General features: G+C 47.7%; 1 protein-coding gene across 1 annotated transcript in view; it reads right to left on the reverse strand.

Annotated features, from left to right (window-relative positions):
* MIPOL1 (mirror-image polydactyly 1) overlaps positions 1 to 24,765 on the reverse strand; it is a 1,009,124-nt gene that overhangs the window by 715,779 nt on the left and 268,580 nt on the right. The window lies entirely within an intron of this gene.

The following is a 24,765-nucleotide window of genomic DNA, read 5'->3' on the forward strand; positions in this document are numbered from 1 at the left end:
GGCCAGGCCAAGGGCATTCTGGGGTGAAGTCAACATTTACTTAAGTAAGTTGCTATTTTATAAGCAATTTCCACATGTAAACTTAGCAGCTTACTAGCATATATTTACTCCTGCTCAAAATCTGAAGTGATCATAAACATCTTAAAAGTGAAATACGGACTGGGTTGGGGGGTTTGGGTGAAATGGAGGGACTTCAGGCTCAAGAACCAGGAGAGTCTCAATTACCTGCAGATGGAGTGGGCAAGCTGGTAGACTAATTGGTAAAACTGGTAATTTAATTACCATGCGCATGTTACAAAATCTCATGACTTACGTACGTACGTACATGACGCACGTATCACTTTAAAATCAGTCATAAAAATACGGGATATACTAGTTGCACACGCTTAGCAGGATAAGTCGGAATTTCGCCAGATAAGTAGCAGAATTTTTGCACTTATCTGGATAAGCCCCGATTTATCCAGCTAAGTGACAACAAAGCTGCTACTTAGCCGGCTAAGACCTAGATTTATCATTTGCTATAAATTTCACAGGAATACCACCCGTGATTTAAAAAAGGGGCGTGGTTAGGGTAATTTTCGAGGTAGCGCAATGCGCAATATTTTGCCGCATTGCATAGGTATTTTAACGCACACTGCGTTGCGGCTTCACATGGTGCATTGCAGCTTCGAGGCGTGCATTATTTTTTCCCTGTACAAATACAGGCATCCTGCACTTGCCTCTTTGAGAGTATGTCAGGCATTTGGAGAGAGGAAAGGAGAGTAGGTGAGTTGGTGGTAGTTGGTTGGAGGTATTTAGAGAGTTTGAGTAGGTCTCCTGTGGCTTGTTTCTCATCTATTTCCCTTTCCCTTTGTCTTTTGTCATCTTTGTTGGTGTAAAAATGTTTGTTTGTTAGTCTAGTTTGTCTGTTTTTTTGTGAGGAGGAGTGAAGATGGTGAGGAGGAGTGGAGGTGTGTGCGGTGAGGAGGTGTGTGTATGCGTGTGTGTGTGCTGAGGAGAGCATGGAACGTGACAGGCATGGGGAGAGAGGAGAGAAGAGGCATGAGAATAGGAGTGGGAGGAGGCGGGAGAGGGAGTGGGAGGATGAGGGCAGAAGTGGCAGGGGAAGGAGAAGTAGGAGTAGGGGCAGGAGTAGAGAGAGGCAGGAGGGAAGCAATAGGAGGATGCGGAGAGGGAAGGGGCTAGGCAAGCCAGTTTGGAGGGAGGAGTAGGGCAGCATAGGGATAGACTAAGAGGGCAGAGGGTAAGGGAGTTGGTAGGCCAGGGTCAGCAGTGGAGGAGAGGAAGGGAGGGGAGAGGAAAGTGGGAAAGAGAGTGAGGAAAGGGAGGATATCTCTCCGGAAGAGGAAGTGGCACTCGCTTCAGGCAGCCAGGCAGCACCATGGCAGCATCTCAGGCAGTGGCGTAGCCAGAATTGTTTTTTTGGGTGGGCACAAGGTTAACATGGGTGGGCTGTAGGCATGCAGGTCTGAGACCTACTAGCTGTTTTCTTATTGATATAAGGACATATACTGTACCCTAGAATGGCTTTCTAAGTAATTTGCAACAGCCATTATGCATCAAGTGTGAAATTTTAAAACATTTTACCTCGACGTGATGTGCTGAGCGGGAGAAGAGAAAAAGATAAACCGAGAGCTCCAGAGCCCAAGATGATGGCGTCAACCAGTGATAGTGAGTTGCCCCCCTCCCCCGCCTCATTTACCATCTCCGATATTAAAGAGGCTATCAGAGAAGCCCTGGATGAAAAGTGGGCACAAATCAATTCTCAGTTGGGGGAGGTTCGGGATACGCTTTCAGCTTTACAACCCCGTCTAGAACAGGTTGAGACTTGGATCTCGGCATTAGAGGACAGTGCAGTGATTTACTCGGGGAGCATGGCCACTCATGATAAAAGATTTGCAGCCCTCCAACAAAAAGTAGACGACTTGGAGAACAGAGCCCAGAGGGATAACCTTTGTTTTATGGGTTTCCCTGAAGACATAGAGGAACAGTCACTCTGTACTCTACTCGCAGACTGGCTCCCTGAAGCACTGGACCTTGCCCCGCTGTGCGGGAACTTGGTCATTGAGAGGGCCCACCAACTTGGGACAAGGAACAATAATTCGGGGCGCCTGCGCTTAATTATTGCTAAGGTCTTGAACTCAGCCCACAAAACTGCGATCTGGCGGGCAACACGGAGCAAAACATCTCTTTCATACCAGGGACACTCTATTCGAGTGTTCCAAGATTTCTCTGCCTCCGTATCTGAGGCTCGCAAGGCCTTCTCCCCACTTTGTACCACTTTGCATAACCCGGGGGAGTCAAGTTCTCCCTACAATATCCGGCTCGTCTGCGCATCTGGTCCGCTGATAAAATTCATCACTTCGATACCCTGACGGCTCAAGCATTCATCGAGACTCTGAATAAAGGGCTGCTCACCTCGAGGGCGGTTTCTCTTTCCGTTTTTTTTTCTCTCACTCTCCGTTTCTCTGCCATGGGACCCATGGCAGCGCAATTTCTTTTCTTTGGACAGGGTGAATAGCCAACAAGGACTAATTTTATTACAGTCCGCTTTCCCCCTCCTGCAAGGCGCTTCGCCGTTTCTTAGAGTCAATATGGGTGCCCATGCTGGACCTGAATATGGCGGCCCCGTGCCCCCACGATGTTTTAATTTTTTTGTGTCTGGTGCTGCCTAGCCCCTTGAATGCAGAGCTCACAGACTTATAGGGGGCTGATCGCTGGACATTCAGGATAAACTGACAGCTACGATCGTTCATAGTTTTTTTTTATTATTATTTTATCCTAAATTATTTTTCAGCGATTACATTCTTTTGAAATAACGCTGGGCGACGCTTCCCTCTATTATTCATCGGAGGGCATTCTTTGGCTGGAATATTGAACTGTATTCTTTGGGGACTATGGAATTTAGCATTTTCTTGGCATGCCCAGACTGTATTAGCCTTTAACCCAACTGACTCAGTATGTTGATTCTGTCGCACAAGCCATGTATAATTCCTTACTCACTCACTGCATAATAGGTTTTTTTCTTTCCTCTTTCTCTCTGTGTGTAATGGAGTGGGCCTGGTCACATCAATACTGGATCTCCGAGCCTTCATAGATGAAGGCATTGATATGGGTAATTTGGAGTTTGGGGTTAAGGTCACTTTGGGTGTTGGGGAGGAAGAGGGGGAATGGGGGGATGGGTTTGGGGGGACTAGACAGAGAAGCTATGGAGGGGGGGATACTGGGCATTTGGAAATGGGGGACTGGGGCAAACTGAAAAGTTGGTATGAGGGTATCTGTTTGTTGCAGACTAAAGTGAATCCAAAGTTTGGTTTCTGTTGCTCCGACCAGATGGTAAAATACTTCTGTGGTGGCCCTGGCTGGGAGGGTCCTCATGGCCGATGCATGATAGTTTTCTGGAAAATATGTTTCTTCTTATGGGAGGATGGTTAATTCTACTCGCATTATTTCCTGGAATGTATGTGGGTTAAACTCACCCATTAAACGCTCAAAGGTGCTTACTCTATTAAAGAGGAAAGCCGCAATGGTAGCTTACCTACAAGAAACGCATCTAAGTGATGCAGAACATGTTAAGCTTCATCGTGATTGGGTGGGAGAGGTGCTTTTTGCGTCAACCTCATCCCGGTCGGGGGGGGGGGGGGGGGGGTAGCAATTTTGATCAACAAGCAACTTCCCATCAAAATTAATAAGGAGATATGTAACCCTCCTTGGCCATTATCTCATTTTGGTTACTGAATTATTCCAACAGACTGTGGTATTGTGCAATATTTATGCTCCAAATGTTTATGACCCTCGCTTTTTCAGGAAAATTTGTGTACATTTGATCCTGTATCTCGAGGATACCCTGGTTGTTGGGGGGAGACTTTAACACTATACGAGATCCCCTGCAGGATGCCTCTAAGGACCGTCACCATGAACTGGGCCAGGGTAAGGGTCCATCATTGTTGGAAAATACTCTGCACTTGTTAGATGCTTGGACACCTTCCACCCAACTGAGAAAGACTTTACACATGTCTCTCGTGCACATGCGACCCTTTCCAGATTGGACTATTTTCTCATCAGCACACATTCTTTTTCTCATATTTCGGATACGGGTATCGAGGATATTGTGATTTCCGATGTGGGTGGATTTTCAGTTCTCGGATCCAAGACCGTTGATGCGTATCTGGCGCTACCCCTATTTTTTGGCCTCCGATGAGAATGTTCGAGATTTTGTGCGTACTAAGTGGGCCCATTATGTGCAATTAAATGCAGCCCATGAACCATAACCTGTTTTATTTTGGTATGCTACGAAGGCTGTATTACACGGGAAAATTATTCCCTATGTAGCCCACCGTCGGTAGACACTCAATTACCACATTCTCTCCCTCAGTGCCCAACTACGCAAACTACGCCTCCAGTTGGCCGCTTCGAACACGCGGGCACTGCGTACCCAGTATTTTACTCAACAGTGTGCGTTAAACTCTCTCATTCACCAGTGAGCAAAAAAAAGTTTGATGTACTACAAATACCGGTTCTTTCAATATAGCAATAAAGCGGGGAAGATGATGTCAAACTTAATTAGATCCACACGCTCGAGCCGATTTATCCCAGGCTTAAAAGACCCTTCAGGTCTGGTGGTAAAAGATACTCCCGCTATTTCAAATCACTTTCACAATTTCTTTTCCTCGCTTTATGCTACAGAGGGGTGGCATGAAGAAGCTTGTGACCGTTTTTGTGCACGAGTTTCTCTTCCCTGTTTAACAAGCGACCAGCGGGATAACATAAATAGGCCCATCACTGAGGAAGAGGTCCGACTGGCTATTCGGCACACTAAATGTTTTAAGGCTCCCGGACCTGATGGCCTCACCACGGAGTTTTTTTAAACTTCTTGAGGGACAAGTCTCTCGCCCGCTGGCCAAGGCGTTCATGGCACTCACAGATCAAGGCTCCTTCCCAGTTCATGCGAACCTAGCGCACATTACCCTTATCCCGAAAGCTGGCAAAGATCCACTTTCCCCTGAATCCTACTGACCAATATCCCTCCTAAATTATGACCAGAAAATATTAGCCAAGATACTGGCAGACAGATTGGCTATTGTCATTCCCTCCCTTATTGGCGACCATCAGGTGGGGTTTGTGCGCAAGCGTTACACTTTGGCTAACATACGCAGAGTATTGACCGCAAAGACCATTTGTCAACAAATGTCCACCCCCTATCTGGCCATTAGCTTTGACACCGAAAAAGCTTTTGATAGGATGGAATGGCCGTATCTCTTTTATATTTTGCAAAAGATGGGTTTTGATGGGTTTTTTTCAAATGTCCTTCAACTATTATACCGTGACCTACAGGCCCTAATTACTGCTAATGGGGCACAGTCTGGGAGGTTCTCTGTGACAGGAGGCACAAGGCAAGGATGCTCCTTATCTCCCTTGCTATTTATTTTACAATTAGAACCTCTCCTGCTAGCCATAGAACTCGAGTGTGAAATCAGAGGAGTTTGCATAGGGCCTCACATTTTTAAATGTGTGGCCTTTGCTGATGATTTGTTGGTGTTTATTACTAAACCACATACTTCACTGCCTTTTCTATTGAGATTGATAGGGAATTTGGGGGGGGGGGGGGGGTTTGAGACTTAAACTCAATGAATCCAAATCTTCCACCTTAGCATTCCCAGATGACTTGCAGGCCCAATGGCAGGATACATTTCCATTACACTGGGCAGGGGATGTCATCCGCTATTTAGGAGTGTTCCTCCCCTCGGACCCAGGCCAGATTTACAAGGTGAATGTTCCGGGATTGCTTCGCGATACTCTAGATTTATTAAAAACTTGGAGTAACCTTCCGCTTTCCTTAAGTGGCAGAATAAATTTATTCAAAATGGCCATCCTATCGAAATGGCTTTATCTTCTCCAGAATTTGCCCCTATGGCTGACAAGGTGAGATTTAGCCATTTTAAATAGCACTATCCGACATTTCGTTTGGCGGGGCGGGAAATCTAGGATACCTCTTTCTTGGTTGCAGATGTCCCGTGGAGATGGGGGACTAGGGCTCCCCGACTTGGCCCTTTATAACTTGGCATGTAATTTGCGGGTTATTCGGGACTGGTTATTGAACCAGTCTCACTTTGTCCCGTTGACCTCCGATGCTGCGGATGTACATCCACGAGCTCTTCTATATGTATTGCAATCTCCGACCACGCACCTTTCCACTTTCTTATCCCAATCAGCACTGCTTAAGCCCATCCACTTATCTTGGGTGTGCTTAACCAAGCTGTTACGGATTTCCAAATTGTGCGCCCATTTTCTTCCTCTCATAGGGAATGACGACTTTTTACCAGGGTCTCAATCACGCTCCTTCAGGGAGTGAACGACCAGGGGTATTCATTATTTGGGGCATCTGCTTTCTCGAGAAGGACAGGTGCTGGACTGGGCAGAATTCACCCGGGTTTATGATTTGGGAGTCCTTCATACTTTCCCATATTTACAAATTCAACATTATATCATCACTCTCCTGTGCGCGCAATTCGGTAACTTAATTTATTTAAATTAGGGCCAGCGGTAAAAAGAGGCGCTAGGGACTAGCGCGTCCCTAGCCTCTTTTTGATGGAAGTGGCAGCTGTCAGCGAGTTTGACAGCTGACGCTCAATTTTGCCAGCATCGGTTCTCAAACCCGCTGATAGCCACGGGTTCGGAAACCGGACGCCGGCAAAATTGAACATCCGGTTTTCAACCCGCGAGCCCGTTTAAAAAAAATTTTTTTTTAACTTTTTTTTTAACTTTTGGGGCCTCCGACTTAATATCGCTATGATATTAAGTCGGATATTTAGGTTTACCTAAAAACTCTATCCATCCTCTACAAATACTACAAAACACAGCTGCCCAGATCCTTGCCAACACACATAGAAATGAACACATAATACCTGTACTAAAGGAACTACATTGGCTCCCAATTGCATCCCACATTCAATATAAGACCCTCTCTCTCATACACAAGGCTCTGTACAATCCAGAGATGAACTGGCTTAACGACTCCCTTACCTTCCACCAGGCTACTAAACCCACCAGACACCAATACCTCACCACCATTCAGACCCCTTCACCCAAAAACACCAACTTGGCCTCCACCAGAGAACGTGCGCTCTCAGTAGCCGGTCCTGCCCTTTGGAATACAATGGCAGTAGAATTATGCCAGGAGGACTGCCAAAAAACATTCAAACAAAAACTTAAAACGTGGCTGTTCACAAAAGCTTACACCTAGTACCAATCAGCCCATTCTCCAGCCCTTTCCACTCCTCCGTCCCCTAAAAGCTCTCTCCCCAACTAAATCATACCTCCACAGCTTACATAGCCGAATCCTCCTTTTCCTTCCTGTTTTTGTTTTCGGACTTTCTAGAATGTATACAACATTTAGCTTAAGCTTTTCCCCTTTGTCTCATCTGCAACCATTTTAGCTCTAGTAATGTATATAATTTTACAGTGCTATACATTTAATCCCTGTAAATAGTTTTCCCCCCTCCCCTAGTTGCCATTTTGATGTTTATTTTACTGCACAGAAAAGCAGTTTTCACTGCTTTTCTGTGCACTTCCCCGGCGCCGGCAGAAATTAACGCCTATCTTTGGGTAGGCGCTAATTTCTTAAAGTAAAATGTGCGGCTTGGCTGCACATTTTACTTACTGTATCGCGCGGGAATGACTAATAGGGCCATTAACATGCATTTGCGCTATTAGTTTCGGGGGTGGGGGGGGGTTGGATGCACGTTTTCAATGCGCCATTACCCCTTACTGAATAAGGGGTAAAGCTAGCGCGTCGAAAACACGCGTCCAAATGCCGGCCTGATAAGAACATAAGAAAATGCCATACTGGATCAGACCAAGGGTCCATCAAGCCCAGCATCCTGTTTCCAACAGTGGTCAATCCAGGCCATAAGAACCTGGCAAGTACCCAAAAGCTAAGTCTATTCCATGTTACCATTGCTAATGGCAGTGGCTATTCTCTAAGTGAACTTAATAGCAGGTAATGGACTTCTCCTCCAAGAACTTATCCAATCCTTTTTTAAACACAGCTATACTAACTGCACTAACCACATCCTCTGGCAACAAATTCCAGAGTTTAATTGTGCGTTGAGTAAAAAAGAACTTTCTCCGATTAGTTTTAAATGTGCCACATGCTAACTTCATGGAGTGCCCCCTAGTCTTTCTACTATCCGAAAGAGTAAATAACCGATTCACATCTACCCATTCTAGACCTCAAATTAGAAACAGAAACATGCAGATAAAACCAAAATAGAAAGCCTGAGAAACTAAAGTCTCTGAACAGTGGAATACTGAAGAAAGAGCAAAATACAAAAATATAAGAAATGCACATTCCCAAAGATGGCATATCTAACATCTCAAAATGTATTTATTTTTTTACCTTTGTTGTCTGATCTTTGTATTTTTCTAATCAGTTGGTCCAGGTCTTTTTTTCCTATTTTTTCCCTTGTCGCTCATTTCCTAATTCCTTTTCAGTGTCTTTCTTCTACTACTGTCTTCTTCCCTTCCACACACACACATACACGCTTTCTCTCACAGACTCCCTCACACACTCAAGCTCTCACTTTCATATGCTCTCCCACACACACACACAAGCTCACATTCTCTGCAGACACACATACAAGCTCTCACTTTCTCACCCCTCCCCAGGCTTACATTCTTATGCACACACAGAGGCACATCCAGGCACGCATTCTCAGCCACAAACCGATGCTCCTATTCTCACCCACACAAACACACATTCAAGCACCCATTCTTACCCACACATACACATATTCAAGCACCCATTCTCACCCACACACACAAATCCAGACTCCCATTCTCACCCACACATACACACATTTAAGGTCCCATTCTCACCCACATATACACACATTCAAGCACCCATTCTTACCCACATATTCAAGCTTCCATTCTCACCCATACATAAACCCAGACTCCCATTCTCACTACATATTCAAGCTTCCATTCTCACCCACACACAAACCCAGGCTTCTTTTCTCACCCACACATACATACATTCAAGCTCCTATTCTCACACCCCCCCCCCATACACACACACACCCAGGCTCCCATTCTCACCCACACATACACATTCAAGCCCACACACAGCTTCTGCTTCCTCCCCCTCCCAAGCAGGAAGATCAGTTGGCCTCTCCTGCTGCCACTGGGGGGGGGGAGGGGAGGGGGAGGAAGCAGAATCTGTGTGTGGCACTTCTGCTCCCTCACCCCCCCAAAAGATCGGTGGGCTATATGGTCGCAGAATCGCTTCCCCATGTGTACCGTGCAAATGCACGGAATGGCATGCCAGCCCTGGGTCCTCCTCTTTGCCGTGTGGAGATGGGATCCCATGATGGCCTTGGAGATCCGGTGCTCCACTTCCGGTTCCAGTTGGGTGGGCCTGGGACCAAACTGGGTGGGCAGCTGCCCACCCAGGCCCACCCATGGCTATGCCACTGATCTCAGGACCATTAAGTTTAGCATGCAGGAGAATGAGCTGGTCATCGCAGGGGCCCTGCAAAATTATCAGATGTTGTTTGGCAACCGGACAGCAAAGACCTCCAAGACAGCCCAGTCTATTAGCCAGTGCAGCGGAGTGGCAAGAAGTGGAGAACAGGTCTCACATCGATACCGCAACATTAAGGCCCAGCTCAAGGCAAAGGTGGCATCCCGAGCAAAGTACCAATGGATGAAGGGAGGAGATGCCCCTGTCCGATTGTTGTCACAGAGATGGAGTAGCAACTCATCGAAAGGCTGGGACCGGACTGTTTCAAGGGTATGGCTGAGCAGCTAGACACCACACAAGCTGCAGCCAATAAGTTCACCTCACCCATAAATGGGCAGGCAGCAGCGGGTGTACTCATCATTTGGCATAAGATGCTCACTCTGCAAAGAAGCAAAGTGCACCTTTGATGCCAAATCCAAAAAGGATACTTGCTGGCATACATACTGTCTTCTCTTTTGTTTCCACAGCTCTTGCCTTCCAAGCTGCCGGTCTCAGCCAGGAAGCCCCAGGGACCAGCCATGCATTACCACCATTCTGCAAGCCCTTCCTTATGGATGCCAGACCCAGGTAAGCGAGGTGGAGGAGGAGCAGCAGCTGCATGCTAGACCCCCCTGGACTCACCAAGCATGCTTGATGTGTCCTTGAACCTCTAGGATTTAATGCAAGAAGGGAGCCAGGAGTGGGAGCCTACAGACACATATCCATGATCCAGCACACCACTGCGCCAGGCATCACCACCATCCCCTCAGCAGGAGGAACCTACAAGCCCATTGCAGCAACAATTACCGACACCAGAACCAGTACCATGACACCGGTACCTGCAGCACTGACACCAGAGCTTTCACCACCAACACCAGAACCTGAACTACCAACACCAGAATTTGCAGCACCGATGCTTGTTGCTGAGATGAGGCACATATGAGTAGAGCTATGGTCCTTGAGGAGGTCTGTAAACCGGCACAACCGGATCCTCCAACAGGATACAGCAGCAAACACACAAAATATGAATACACTGGTTGCTGCCATCAGCATCATGACCAATGTGCTCACACAAATCCTCCAAAGGATGCCAGAGCTGTGGGATGCTGCCTCTGTGGAGTCAACATCCCACAGCAGTCCCCATCAGGGGACACGCCCAAGGGGTATGCCCCCAAAGCCATGCCGTTCCCCAAGTGGCAAGCCACGGCATGGCCAGGATCCATGATAAACAGAACCACCTGCCCTACAAGCCCTAACAAGAACATTTTTGTGAGAAGCTTGGGCCCAGTCTCACAACATAGTTGCTGTGCCGTCTAGATGGAAGAAGACAGCTGAGCCAGACCTCAGAACTGAGTTGCTGTTCCGTCTAGATGGAAGAAGTCAGCTGGGCTCAGTCTCACAACTGATTACTGTGCCATCAAGATGGAAGAAGACAGCTGGGCCAGGCCTCACAACAGAGTTGCTGTGCCAGCATGCAGAATGGTGTACTCTTAGCCATTTTCATTCAGCACCCTAACTAAGAAGGCCTCCTCAATGCTCTGCACGTATCCCAGCCTCCTTTAACTACCCTCCACTCCATTCTGTGTACACCTGCTGCCTCTTGTTATGTCTCATCTGCTACTCAATGCTGCTGGTGTCTCATCTCTTCTCAGCTCCTACAACTTCTGTCTCCATGCTGCTGATGTCTCATCTCAGCTCCTGCAACTGATGAGTCCATGCTACTGGTGTCTCATATCAGCTCCTGCAACTGCTGCCTCCATGCTGCTGGTGTCAACTCAGCTCCTGCAACTGCTGCCTCCATGCTGCTGGTGTCTCCTCCTGGGCCTCCTGCTGCCTCCATGCTGCTGGGTCTCCTCCTGGGCCTCCTGTTGCGTCCATGCTGCTGGGTCTTCTGCTGCTCCTGTGTCCATGCTGCACTCTCCAGTCAGGGTCCTGCTGCCTTCATGCTGAACTGTTTGCCTTGCCCCTGAGGCTGCCCCCTTGAGTGCACTCTTTCAACATGGACTATCTGGGGCCTTTACTTTACAGCACATAGTAGTTCTGCTGTAACCTCTAACATTACAGCAGTACTGTAGTTATTGGGGTGCCACTTCCTCTTTCTATGTTCTTAGTTGTAATCATGACTGTGCATTAAGGATAAGATGCTAACCCTGTATATGTAATGATGCTGTCTCAAAGTATTTTTGTACAAGTGTATTCAGAAAGCAGAGTTGCTTACCTGTAACAGGTATTCTTCTAGGACAGCAGGATGTTAGTCCTCACAGATGGGTGACATCATCAGATGGAATCCAGCACGGCATGCCATTATCTGTGCGGCCACGTGGGGTCCCTCTTCAGTCTCGTATCTTAGCGAAAAAGATGAGCAAAAAAATAAAATAACAAACCGACAGAGAACCCAACTTCGCAGGGAGGCGGGCAGGTTTCCTGAGGTCTAACATCCTGCTGTCCTATGAGCACACCTGTTACAGGTAAGCAACTCTGCTTTCACCTAGGAGAAAGACGGAAGTCCTCACAAATGGGTGAATACCAAGCTGCATGCTGCCCCCGGCAATAATAGGAACACCAGCATTTAACCACGTGCCAACGGGCACAACAACAGAAGTGCTGTGAGTTACTGTTGTGTTACAACAGGAGGCAGAATGATCCGTATATTGGGCCCTAAGTAGGGAGAGTTGGGTTCTTATGCATGGAACAGATTACGAAGGACAGACTGACCAAAGGTACTGTCATGACGACCATCCTTGTTCAAACAGTAATGGGCAGCAAATGTGTGCAGGGCACTCCATGTCGCAGCCTTGCAGATCTCAGCAATGAGGACCATATGAAAGTGCACAACTGATGTTGCCATGACCATATCTGAGTGTGCCTTGACACAGCCTCCAAGCGGAAGGCCTGCCTGTTCATAGCAGAAGGATATACAGTCCGCCAACCAATTAGACAAGGTCTCCTTGCCCACCACAATGCCAAGTCTGTTTTTATCAAGGAAACAAAGAGTTGCGTGGACTGCCTGTGGCCCTCTGTGCACTCAAGGTAAAAGTCAAGAGTGCGCTTGCAGTGCAGAGTATGCACAGCCTGTTCACCCTGGTGGGAATGGGGCCTCGGAAAGAAGGTGGGCAAGACGATGGACTGATCGAGATGGAAATCAATTACCATCTTAGGCAGGAACTTGTGGTGAGTGTGTAAAACCACTCTGTCATGAAAGAATTTTGTATAGGGTGGATACGTCACTAATGCCTGAAGCTCACAGACTCTGAAAGCTGGGGTGAATGCAACCAGGAAAATGACTTTCTAGGTGAGATGTTTAAGGATGCAGGAGCACATAGGCTCGAAAGGAGACTGCATGAGCTGCACTAGTACCACATTGAGATCCCAGGGCAAAACAGGAGGACGCAGAGTAGGCTTTAGTTGCAACAGGTCCCTCATGAAGCGACCCACCAAAGGTTGCACAGAAATAGGTGCACCACTTATCCCCTATGATAAGCGCTAATAGCCCTCAGGTGGACTTGGATCAAGGTGGTCTGTAGCCCAGACTCCGAGAGGGACCACAAGTAGTCCAATAGTCAGGGAGTGGGGCAGGAGAAAGGTTCTAGGCCCTTCACCTCACACCAGACAGAAACCTCCTCCACTTCAACCAGTAAGACTTCCTGGTGGAAGGCTTTTGGGAAGCCACCAGTACCTGCAACACATTATCAGAGAGGTAGAGGGACTACAAGATTACCATTTCAACATCCAGGCAGTGAGGGCCAGTGACCTGAGGTTCTGGTGGCACAATCTACTTTGGTCCTGCGTGATCAGGTCGGGCGAGGTGCCCAGACGTATGGGCTCCCGATCGATAGGTTGTGCAGAATCAGGAACCAGACTTGTTGCAGCTAATATAGGGCAACCAGAATCAAGGTGCCCCTGTCCTGCTGGAGCTTCACAAGAGTCTTCCCCACCAGCAGGCGGGAGGATACGCGTACAGCAGGCTTTTGACCCAAAACTAGGCAAAGGTGTCTGAGGCTGGTTCCCTGTCTTCCCTATACAGGAAGAAGAAGTTGGTCACTTTGCAATTCCATGGGGAGGCAAAGAGATCCAGGTCCGGAACACCCCACAGGCGGAAGATTCTGTCTGCAACTGTCACGTTGACTGCTGTAAGAGTGGTCATAGGTCATTGTAAATGACAAGTGAAGAGCAGACACTATCTGATCCCTAATCCTGCCTTTACTGAGTGTGATGGGCATCCTGCTGAAGGTTCACCAAGAAGTTAATGCTACATACATGACGTCAAATTGGACAAGAGCTTCATCTTTTTCACAGTATTATTTAGAAACTGCACTGCTAGGTGTAGTCAGGTGCATATGTGTTGGGGTGCTTGCAAACACCAAGAAGAAGGCTAGCTTGTAAGGAGCTGTGTGCATAGTGTCTACGGCACCACGTAGCACTGGTGCTTTCAGCAAGGCTGAAATGGAAAGGGTGCAACTACAGCACTGTGTTGTGTGCATTACTCCTGCTAAGAATGTTCAATTTTTGTGATTTGTAAATCCTGTACTGGCTTGGAAGCCATAACATGCAGGCATTTCCTGTGATTAGCCTATAGGTGTGACAAGCCTAACCAAGACCAATACCTGTATGCATGGCAGTAAGAGCAGGACTGAATCTACATAAGCTGTTAATGTAGATGCATTTGCATTTCCTAGTCTGCAGTGTCTCTTTAAGTGCCGAGGTAGTGGTGTCACCTCTGTGTGGCCAAAGCCATGTGACAGTAAGCAGGACCAATACAGCACCTCACATACACATGTTTCTTCAACTTGGAATAAGGCTGTAACCAGAAATTTGATCACTGAAACCTTTAACCATGTACCTGTACCTTTCACATGTGCATTCTTAAGGTTCAGAGTTATTTCCCATTTAAAGCTTTTCTACAGCTGGAGCTCTCGATGCTCCAGGAGGAGCTGGGGGGCAGCAAACTGGTGGGCCAATGTCACACACTTGTGAGCAGTAGGATGGGGTCCGTTGGGAAGGGCTGACAAGGCACACCATGCTAGGTAGCCCACAAAGTGTCACACAATATGTGCCTCTTTTAGTGTGACTATCAGGCAGAACACATGGTGGCAGCAACATATCTTTGATGTAATCTTTACTTGCACCACAGTTTTCCAGTACAGTGTACTGCTGTATTGTGAAGACCAATGCTGAGTAGGCATACGTGTTTTCTGTTGCACAATGACCTATACATGAAAGTAGTATGAAAAAGAAAGATAGTAGCGCAGAGAGTAACAGTGAACAGGCTTCTCAACTACCTATCAGGCAAAGTAGCATTCTATAAGGTTTTGGCAAACCCTCAGTGTGCTCTCCTGGTGTCATGCAGGGTGACATGGTGGATCTGGGGGAAGATCTGGATGTATCTCCATTGGAACTCCATGTTGTAGAGCAAGATTATGGAATACACAGCAGAGCAGCACCAACTTTGCCACTTTGGGTGGAGCATACATTAAAGCTCCATCCGTCTTGTCCAAACAGTGAAAACGACTTTTGAGAAGTCCAAAGTTTTGTTTGGCACATCAGGTAGCATATAAGGCATCGTTGTACCTTCTCTCTGCCACTGTGTTGGGAATGGCAACGGGGATGAGAAGCCAGATCCTGCAACCGTACCCAGAATCTCCTGCAGCAATGACAGATTAAAGGCATCAATCAGAGCATTGTCACTTGCAGATGTGAGTGGCTAACCACAGCATCCAGTAATACTGTATAAGGTAACCTGTACCTTCGCCAAGCCTTTAAGGGTGATTTGTGTAGTCTAAGTGCCTATCACATTATTGTAGGCCAGTATATGTACAGGCTAGCTGTAGCGTTAAGGAGGTCAGCTGTTCACAACTACGACATCACTTGTGGATATTGGAACTATTGCGTTCCATGCCCTCTCAACCCAGCAAAGGCTACTGGTATATAGCAGTCTGCCAACCTTGAGAAGATATATAAGAGCTGCCTTGCTGGTGTTACCTGTTAAAGCCATACCTCTTGGTGTGAATGCAAATGTCCACGGCAGATGTGTAATCTGTCTTGCCTAGAAAACCAATTGAAAGCCCCCATACGGGGAATATGGCAGACCACCAACATGCACAGGACACTGCTTGTAGTATAGGTGTGTGAGCTTATACTGAAACAGTCTGTGAAAATCTTCCGCACACCTCTGTAACAGACCACAAGTGATGGTGCTATGCTGGCAGTGTGGACAGTTGAAGCTTGTGAATCACCTGTGCCATTAAAACGGCACCCAAGGGGAGGATAGGAACAGTGCCATTTTGCTTATGAAGACGTTCTAAGTATATAGTGCCTGTTCACTCAACAAGCTTTACGTGATGTGCACTGTTGGCGTCAAAGTTTGCCACACTTTGAAGCATGAGGATAAAAAGCCATGGCCAGGACCAATGAGCTGCATACATGACTGTACAAGCCACTTGCCATGCCACCGATCCTTTCCTCCCCCGCAGCCACCACCCATTTGGGTGCCATTAGCCACAAACACATAGGCAAAGATGGAATACAGAAAGAAAAGTGTGTCTTTCCTACGAGCCAAGCATTACCGTACATGCCAGCCTCAAAATCGTCAAACAGGCCCGACTGTCTAAGTATAAAGGAATTGTGCACGGCTCCCGGGAACCTGGGCACAACGTCAAGTATGCACATTCGAGCGTCGCAAACCACTTGCACGTTGATGGAGTGGAAGAACTTTCTATTGCAGTATGTCTCCTCCCTCTGACAGGGTGGACTGATGAACATGTGAGTGTAGTCGATTGCTCTGACAACATTGGGAAAGTGTGCGAAGGAATAAAACCCTCTCTTCAAGTCCATCAAGTCCTGCCTGTCGCGAGGAAGTTTAATGTAGTGAAGAATGCGGTCAGTTACTGCTTCAATGACCTGGTTGAGACAGCATGAGAAAGTGCTTTGGGACATTCCCCCCACCACCCCTCCTGTGACTGAAAGGAGTCGCTTGCCGTGAAATGCAGGGTGGCCAACAGTTTGGTGAGGCCAGGCACAGCGTGGGATCTTTCGGTGACAGGATCCAGATCCCCTCAGATGTCTTCATATAATACCAGGATTGCCCAAGAGCAGAGCTGATATCTGCTAAGCACAAAGTCCTCTAGCATGCCCAGCAAGGATGTTCATGGAGGAAAATCTGCTCCCTGTATCTCCTTCGCTTGGCTGCCTGCGTGACAGACAGTGACCCACACCCTGAGCCAACAGGACCCTTGGCTCTACCTGTGCTGCTGGTACTTCCCTAGGAGGCCTTGGAAAAGGCCTTGGCTGTTCTTGAGGTTGTTCAGGTTCCACATGTTGTCTGCGGTGAGCCTGCCGAGACATCCAATATGCCATCAAAATTACACTTTCAAGAAACAATATGGCTTTAGGACGGTACAGCAGGTAAAAACGGGTGTTTTATTGGGCCAGGAAGGCCTGGTAGGAACGTCCATGATCATAGCTTTTTTTTATCACGTGCGATATTCATTGCAATAATAGCACGATCTGCGATATCGTGCGCAATAATTACTTTTTCCACAGTACCGCCCCCAGAAAAGGTGTAGTTATTTCCAGGAATAAATCCTGCGATAATGTGCAATACTGTATCACCCGCAGTGCTAGCAGACCGCAATTTCCATTAACCCTGCCCAAATTCCTCCCACCTGAATATTAATTGCTATTTTGCATATGCAAGATGCAATGCACTATTTATCGCATGCATTACCGTGTTATCGCGTGCAATAATGCCCAAAAGTGATTTGAAAAATGACCTGTAAGTTAAATAGCCAGATACGTTTAAAAGCGCTACTTATGAATGTATTAATGTAAACCGCCTAGACGGGCAGATACCTGCCTTATTCGTGCGGTATATAAAATTTAAAATAAATAAATCATGCTATCTGATTAGCCCGATAAGAAGCGCTTTTTAGACTTATTTAGTTATCTGACTTAGGGGGTCATTTTCCAAGGAGTTACCGCAGGAGATAATTCCGCAAATTGCGCTAACAGCTGTTAACGCGATTTGCACATTTTTAATTTTGTATTCAGGGGGCGGAGCATATGTAAAGTAAGAAAGAGTTATCGTGTGCGGCGAAACAGCCGCAGTGTTAGCGCGGCTCCTAACGCGGCCAATAGCTACAACCCTTTCCTTCGCGATATGTTTGTATCCCTATGAGAGGGATACAAATAGATGTTGCCCAGGTAGAGTGTCCATCAAGCTAGTTTGAGAGAACATTGCCCAAATCTCATCTTGGAGTGAGTTTCCTTACTCCGAAGGCCATCAAATCTTCACAAGAGACCACTGTTCTGTTCGTACGTCTCATGTTGAATGTGAAAGTGGCCCCCAACCCCCTACACTCATACCTAATCCCCACCTCGAGTTACTAGGTGAGCCTCTCATAGGGATACAAATAGCTGTCTAGGGAAGAGACATTATAGCAAGTCTCTCTCTCTCTCCCCCCCCCCCTCCCTAACACTGAAATAGGCTGTCTGGACACTTTCGTGCACTGTGATGATTACATCGTGTCATGCGAAGTTTCCCCACTGCACGAAAAAGCCTCATTTGCATGGAAAACGCCCCTTAATGCGTTACCAATGCAATACCGGAGCAGTTTTGCATGCTCCCATATATACGTGTATATGGGTATGCACTTGCATGTTTTAAAGTTATCCTCCTTATGTATTATTATGACAAGACGTACAAAATGTCATGCCAATAAATTTTCCTTAATCAGAAAATGGAAGGATAGAATATGGCTTATGTGTGTATGCACAGTGGGGCAATTTTGAGTAGCCTAGGTTGGTAGAAGATACCTGGGAAACTGCTCCAAAAGTTTTCTTTTGAAAATCAGCAACAAGGTCTTGCACATGCTAATTCTGCAGACAGAAACGGGAGAAACTTATGTGCTCATATTTGAAAAGGTAATTCCACCAGTTTAGTTTTCTCCCTTGACTAAACATAACCAGGGGACTACCTGTTGTGCTGGAGGTGGACCCAGAAGCCGAGGTAGGGTTGGCGCTACCCGTAGGAGGGATCCTACGGGTCCCCACCGTCGGCAGGCAGAGAGGGCTAATGGACGGAGGCCGGCTGGCGCTTCACCAATACCAGCCCTCGTTCCCCGCTGGTTGAGCCTTTGGGTGCCGAGGCCAGCTGGACTTAGGTGGCCTTTGGGTGCCGAGGCCGGCTGGACTTAGGTGGCCTCCGTCAGTGGTCATCAATGGGTGGATTGAGGTCAACCCATTGGGTGCCATTAGCCACCTAGTGTAGGTATCAGTCTGTACTGGACAAGGCGGAGTCCCAGAGACCCGGGCGCCCATAGGAACACAGTCTGACAAAATGCGCCCGAGCAAGAGCAGGCCGAAGCCTGAGTGAACCACGTCCAGGACAAAGGCTGAAGAGGCGTCTTGAAGCAAGCTGGGTTCAGGGCTGGCGGCAGTCTGGAAGCAGTGGCAAGCAAAGCTGAGGTGTAGACGAGGAGAGAGTCAAAGGATGGTCAGACGAAGCAGACGTCCAGGGCTGGAGAGAGGCAACGGAGTAGTCAGGCAATGCAGAGGTCAAACCAGGTTAGCAATCCGAAGGAGAGATGAAGGAACAGGAACACAGGAATGAAGGCAATCAGGATCGGGAACCAGGAACTGAAGAGGCAACGAGTACTCGACTAGCGAGGGGACCTGATGCAAAGGCAATTTGAGAGAGCGGAGTCCAGGCTTATATACCGGAGCCCTGCCGACGTCATCATCCGGGGCTGTGGCCAGGTTCCCGCTGCGGGCCCTATATAAGGACTAGCTGTGCGCGCACCTAGGGAGGGGCGCGGTGCTGGTCAGGATGGCGTCTCTCCTTGGGCCATGCAGGGAGGCCCAACGCAGAACATCAGCAGAGCCAGAGGCCACAGGGGTGGGCTGAGGACGAAGCTGGAGGCCCACAGCCGCCAGAAATGAGGAACCAGATGCTGGATCACTTTGAAAGAGGTGAGGGGGCCGCGGGTCTGCCGCAGCCAGCACACGTAACAATACCTCTTTTGAATCCAACTAAAATCATATGCAAATATTTAGTAATCTTTGCGGTGTGCAATTTTCACTCCATAGATCTAGAATATCCATATTCAGTCACTGGCCCGATTGTTTATTTATTTTATTTAAAGGCTTTTATATACCGATGTTCATGTACTGGTACATATCACGTCGGTTTACATAGAGCCAAAGCTGGAAATTACATCGAACAAGAGGTTACAAATAACAGGGCAAATAACAGGGCTAACTTGTAAGAGATTATAGAAAAGGTGAGAACGATTTAAAATTATTATTACAAAAAACACATAGGGGCGGATTTTAAAAGCCCTGCTCGCGTAAATCCGCCCGGATTTACGCGAGCAGGGCCTTGCGCGCCGGTGCGCCTATGTTCCATAGGCCTACCGGCGCACGCAGAGCCCCGGGACTCGCGTTAGTCCTGGGGTTTTTCGAGGGGGGCTGGTCTGGGGCATGTCGGATCGGCGTGGCGTTTTGGGGGCGGGCCCGGGGCGTGGCCACGCCCTCCGTAACCGCCCCCAGGTCACGTCTCCGCGCGCTAGCGGCCCGCTGGCGCGCGGGGATTTACTTCTCCCTCCGGGAGGCGTAAATCCCCCGACAAAGGTGGGGGGGGGTCTAGAGAGGGCCGGGGGGGTGGGTTAGATAGAGGAAGGGAGGGGAAGGTGAGGGGAGGGCGAAAGCGAGTTCCCTCCGAGGCCGCTCCGGTTTCGGAGCGGCCTCGGAGGGAACGGCGGCAGGCTGCGTGGCTCGGCGCGCGCCGGCTACACGAAATCGGCAGCCTTGCGCGCGCCGATCCAGGATTTTAGCGGATACGCGCGTATCTACTAAAATCCAGCGTACTTTTGTTTGCGCCTGATGCGCCAACAAAAGTACGCGAAGGCGCGCTTTTTGAAAATCTACCCCATAGTAAATAACAGTCAAGCTCGGATTAACGAAAGCCTTCTTCAGCCAGGGTACATATTTTAGTCCAATTAACTGGCGAAATTATGGTTACAGCATCATATATCTGGCGTGGATTGCAAAGTTAACCGGATAAACTTATCCAGATAACTTTGGAGGGATATTCAATAGTGCAGCCACAGTAAGATAGCTGACTATAATCAGTAAAAATATACAGATAAGTTTACACAGCTAACTTTAAGATAGCTATATGACATGACCAAAGTTAGCCAGATATGTTATGAATATCAGAGCTAGATGGATAACATATCTGGCTAACTTAACTCCTCCCAGAGATGGCCATGGAATGCCCCTTCATTATGCCACTAAATTTTAGCTGGATAATGAGATATCTTGCTAAAGGTCAGCAGATAAGTGCCCAAAGTATTCCAAAGTTAGAATTTGGCCACATAACTTGTGAGTTATCTGGCTAAATGCCTCTGAATATGGACTTCTAGGTGGGTATCTTCTTAATTACCCATCTAGATCCCTTTGAAGCTGATCTTCACCATGTTTTCATGCAATTCATAGCAGCACAGAAAGCATCATGGCAGCAGCTCTTTCTAGTGTGACTGTCCATTTCATTTTATGACTGGGAACATCTTTATTTCTGAACGCAAAAGTAGCTGAAAGGAAAGCTTCCCAATGAAAATGCCATAGACAAAAGCTGTGGTGGAATTCAAAAAAACATGAGACAAGCAGAGAGAATTCTTAGAGATGGGGAAGCAAAGGTAAAACCAGAGACCAAGTAGAATCTGCAATATTGAGAAGCTTAGATGGGCCTTGTGATCTTTACCTAAGAGAGTAAACTTCAAAGGCATTTTCTCAGATCAAACAATGTTTTACTTACAGAAATGGCCTTTTACAAAATTGCCCGCCCATGTTCTTTTAGTGTGTATGTGATTGTGTGTGCATGTGTGTATGCCTAATTAAAAAATGTATATATACTGTATATAAAATAAGACCAGGAAGCAAGGTAAGTTCTTTTCTAGTGTTTGGGTGTGTGCCTTTTGATTAAACAAGAAGGCAAGTGAGTTAGGTAAGTTCTTTTCTAATGTCTCCTATGGGAGCATTGAGAGATCATCATCATCTTGCTGGTAGTTGAAGAGGATTGGTGAGAACTGCTTTGGGAAATTTTAGAATATAAAAAGTTTGGGGGAGAAGTGAAAAGGTGAGGAACATTCATTAGTGTGTATGTGTGCCTATAATAAAAACTATGCGTAAAATAAGTAATCCTAGTGTCTGTTCTCCAGGTAATACATTATCCTATTGCACCAAGGACGAGTCTCCCAGGGCTATGGCCCAAGAGGGAAGGATTAGGTCAGCCATCATAGTTGTGATTAGATTATTAGGAACGTAAATAGCTGGGTGGCTGCTGGATGTGAGGATCGCCTGGTAACTTGCCTACCTGGTGCAGAGGTGGCAGAGCTCATGCTATATAGGATTTTAGACAGTGCTGGGGAGGAGCCAGCTTTCATGGTACATGTGGGCACCAACAACATAGGAAGGTTTGGAAAGGAGATTCTGGAAGCCAAATTTAGGGTTTTAGCTAGAAAGCTGAAATCCAGAACCTCCAGGATAGCATTCTCTGAAATGCTCACTGCCTCAAGTGCAGGTCTGCAGCAGGCAGAACTTTGATGTCTCAATGCTTGGATGAGGCAATGGTGCAGGGAAGTGTGTTTCAGTTTTGGAAGGAACTGACCAACCTTTTGGGGATAGGGGAGTCTTTTCCAAAAGAAGAGCGCCACCTTTACCAGGATGGAACCAGGATGCTGGCACTATCCTTTAAAAAAAATAGATACAGCAGTTTCTAAACTAGAACACAGGGGAAAGCAGACAGTCTCTCGGCAGCACATGGTTTGGAGGGAGGTATCTTCAAAGGATACTAATAAAACAGGTGAGCTATGGCATCCCAACATAGAGATTTCAATAAAAGTAAAAGTAGTCCATGTGCCTAAAAGTAAAGAATCACCTGAGTTCAAAAATTCCAAATTATCCCGTCAACTGATAAGCAGATTGTTAATGCCAACAAAAAACATACTTTGAAATTTATTTATTTATTTATTTATTTGAATTTCTATACCGATATTAGTGGGGACATCATATCGGTTTACATCAACAAAAAACATAAAGCTTGGAAATTACATAAAACAGGATTGGTGGGGATGGAGAAATAGGAACTGTGAGAAATGTCTGTATGTCAGTGCCAGAAGTCTAAGTAGTAAGATGGGAGAGTCAGAGTGTATAGCACTGAATGAAGAGGTAGACATAATTGGCATCTTAGATACCTGGTGGAAAGAGGATAACCAATGAGACAGTGCTATACAAGTGGATTACAAACTGGTTAAAAGACAGTAAACAGAGAATAGGATTAAATGGACAATTTTCTCAGTGGAGGGGGGTGGGCAGTGGAGTGCCTCAGGGATCTGTAATGGGACCCATCCTTTTCAATCTACCTTATAAATGGCCTGTGACCGACGGCCCGCAAATGCGCAGTAGAGCGCAGCTCTACTGCGCATGTGCGGGCAAGGACGTTGATCAGAAAAAAAAATGGCGGTGGGGCCGCAGGAGCGGGAGGAGAAGCAGCGGCGCCGCGCGCGCGCGGTGCCGCTACTTCTCCTCCCCAGATCTGCCGGCAGATCTCGGGGGGGGGGGGGGTGTCACTCCCGCGCCCCCCCCCCCCCGAGATCTGCCGGCAGGAGTGGGAGGAGAAGTAGCACCGCTACTTCTCCTCCCGCTCCTGCCGGTGCCGCTACTTCTCCTCCCCAGATCTGCCGGCAGATCTCGGGGGGGGGGGGGGGTGTCACTCCCGCGCCCCCCCCCCCCGAGATCTGCCGGCAGGAGCGGGAGGAGAAGTAGCACCGCTACTTCTCCTCCCGCTCCTGCCGGTGCCGCTACTTCTCCTCCCCAGATCTGCCGGCAGATCTCGGGGGGGGGGGGGGTCACTCCCCGCGCCCCCCCCCCCCCGAGATCTGCCGGCAGGAGCGGGAGGAGAAGTAGCGGCACCGCGCGCGCTCGGTGCCGCTACTTCTCCCCAGATCTGCCGGCAGATCTCGGGGGGGGCACTGCCGCGCGCGCGGGAGGGAGTGACCCCCCCCCCCCCGAGATCTGCCGGCAGGGGCGGGAGGAGTTAATGGAGCCGGGTGAGGGTTTGCGGGAAGTCGCGCTTACGGCGCCGGGAGGAAATGGAGGTGGGTGAAGGGAGGGACTGAGTGGGAGGGAGGGAGAGGGGGACTGAGTGAGTGGGAGGGAGGGAGAGGGGGACTGAGTGGGAGGGAGGGAGAGGGGGGACTGAGTGGGAGTGAGTGAGGGAGAGGGGGGACTGAGTGAGAGGAGAGGGAGGGTGGGGAGGAGTGGGGGAGGGGGGGTGGTGAAGAGTGAGGGGAGAGAGAATGAGGGGGAGGTGAGAGACAGAGGGATGTAGCCCGTTTTAACGGGCTTTACGGCTTGTATATTTATAAATGATCTGGAAAGGAATACGATGAGTGAGGTAATCAAATTTGCAGATGATATAAAATTATTCAGAGTAGTTAAATCACAAGTGGATTGTAATAAATTGCAGGGGGACCTTGTGAGACTGGAAGATTGGGCATCCGGCAGATGAAATTTAATATGGATAAGTGCAAGGTGATGCATATAGGGAAAAAAATCCATGCTATAGTTACACAATGTTAGGTTCCATATTAGGTGCTACAATCCAAGAAAGAGATCTAGGTGTCATAGTGGATAATACATTCAAATCGTCAGCTCAGTGTGCTGCGGCATGGTGAATAAAACGGAAAATGTCATAATGCCTCTGTATCAATCCATGGTGAGACTGCACCTTGAATACTGTGTACAATTCTGGTCGCCGCATCTCAAAAAAGATATAGTTGCGATGAAGAAGATACAGAGAAGGACAACCAAAATGATAAAGGGGATGGAACAGCACCCCTATGAGGAAAAACTAAAGAGGTTAGGACTGTTCAGCTTGAAGAAGAGACGGCTGAGGGGCAATATGATAGAGGAGTTTAAAATCATGAGAGGTCTAGAACAGGTAAATGCAAATCGATTATTTACTCTTTCGGATAACAGAAGGACTAGAGGGCACTCCATGAAGTTAGCATGCAACACATTTAAAACTAATTGGAGAAAGTTCGTTTTCACTCAAAGTACAATTAAACTCTGGAATTTGTTGCCAGAGGATGTGGTTAGTGCAGTTAGTATAGCTGGGTTTAAAAAAGGTTTGGATAAGTTCTTGGAGGAGAAGTCCATTTACTGCTATTAATCAAGTTGACTTAGAAAATAGCCACTGCTATTAC

Source organism: Rhinatrema bivittatum, chromosome 4 (genome assembly GCF_901001135.1).
Source record: "Rhinatrema bivittatum chromosome 4, aRhiBiv1.1, whole genome shotgun sequence".
Lineage (NCBI taxonomy): Eukaryota > Metazoa > Chordata > Amphibia > Gymnophiona > Rhinatrematidae > Rhinatrema > Rhinatrema bivittatum.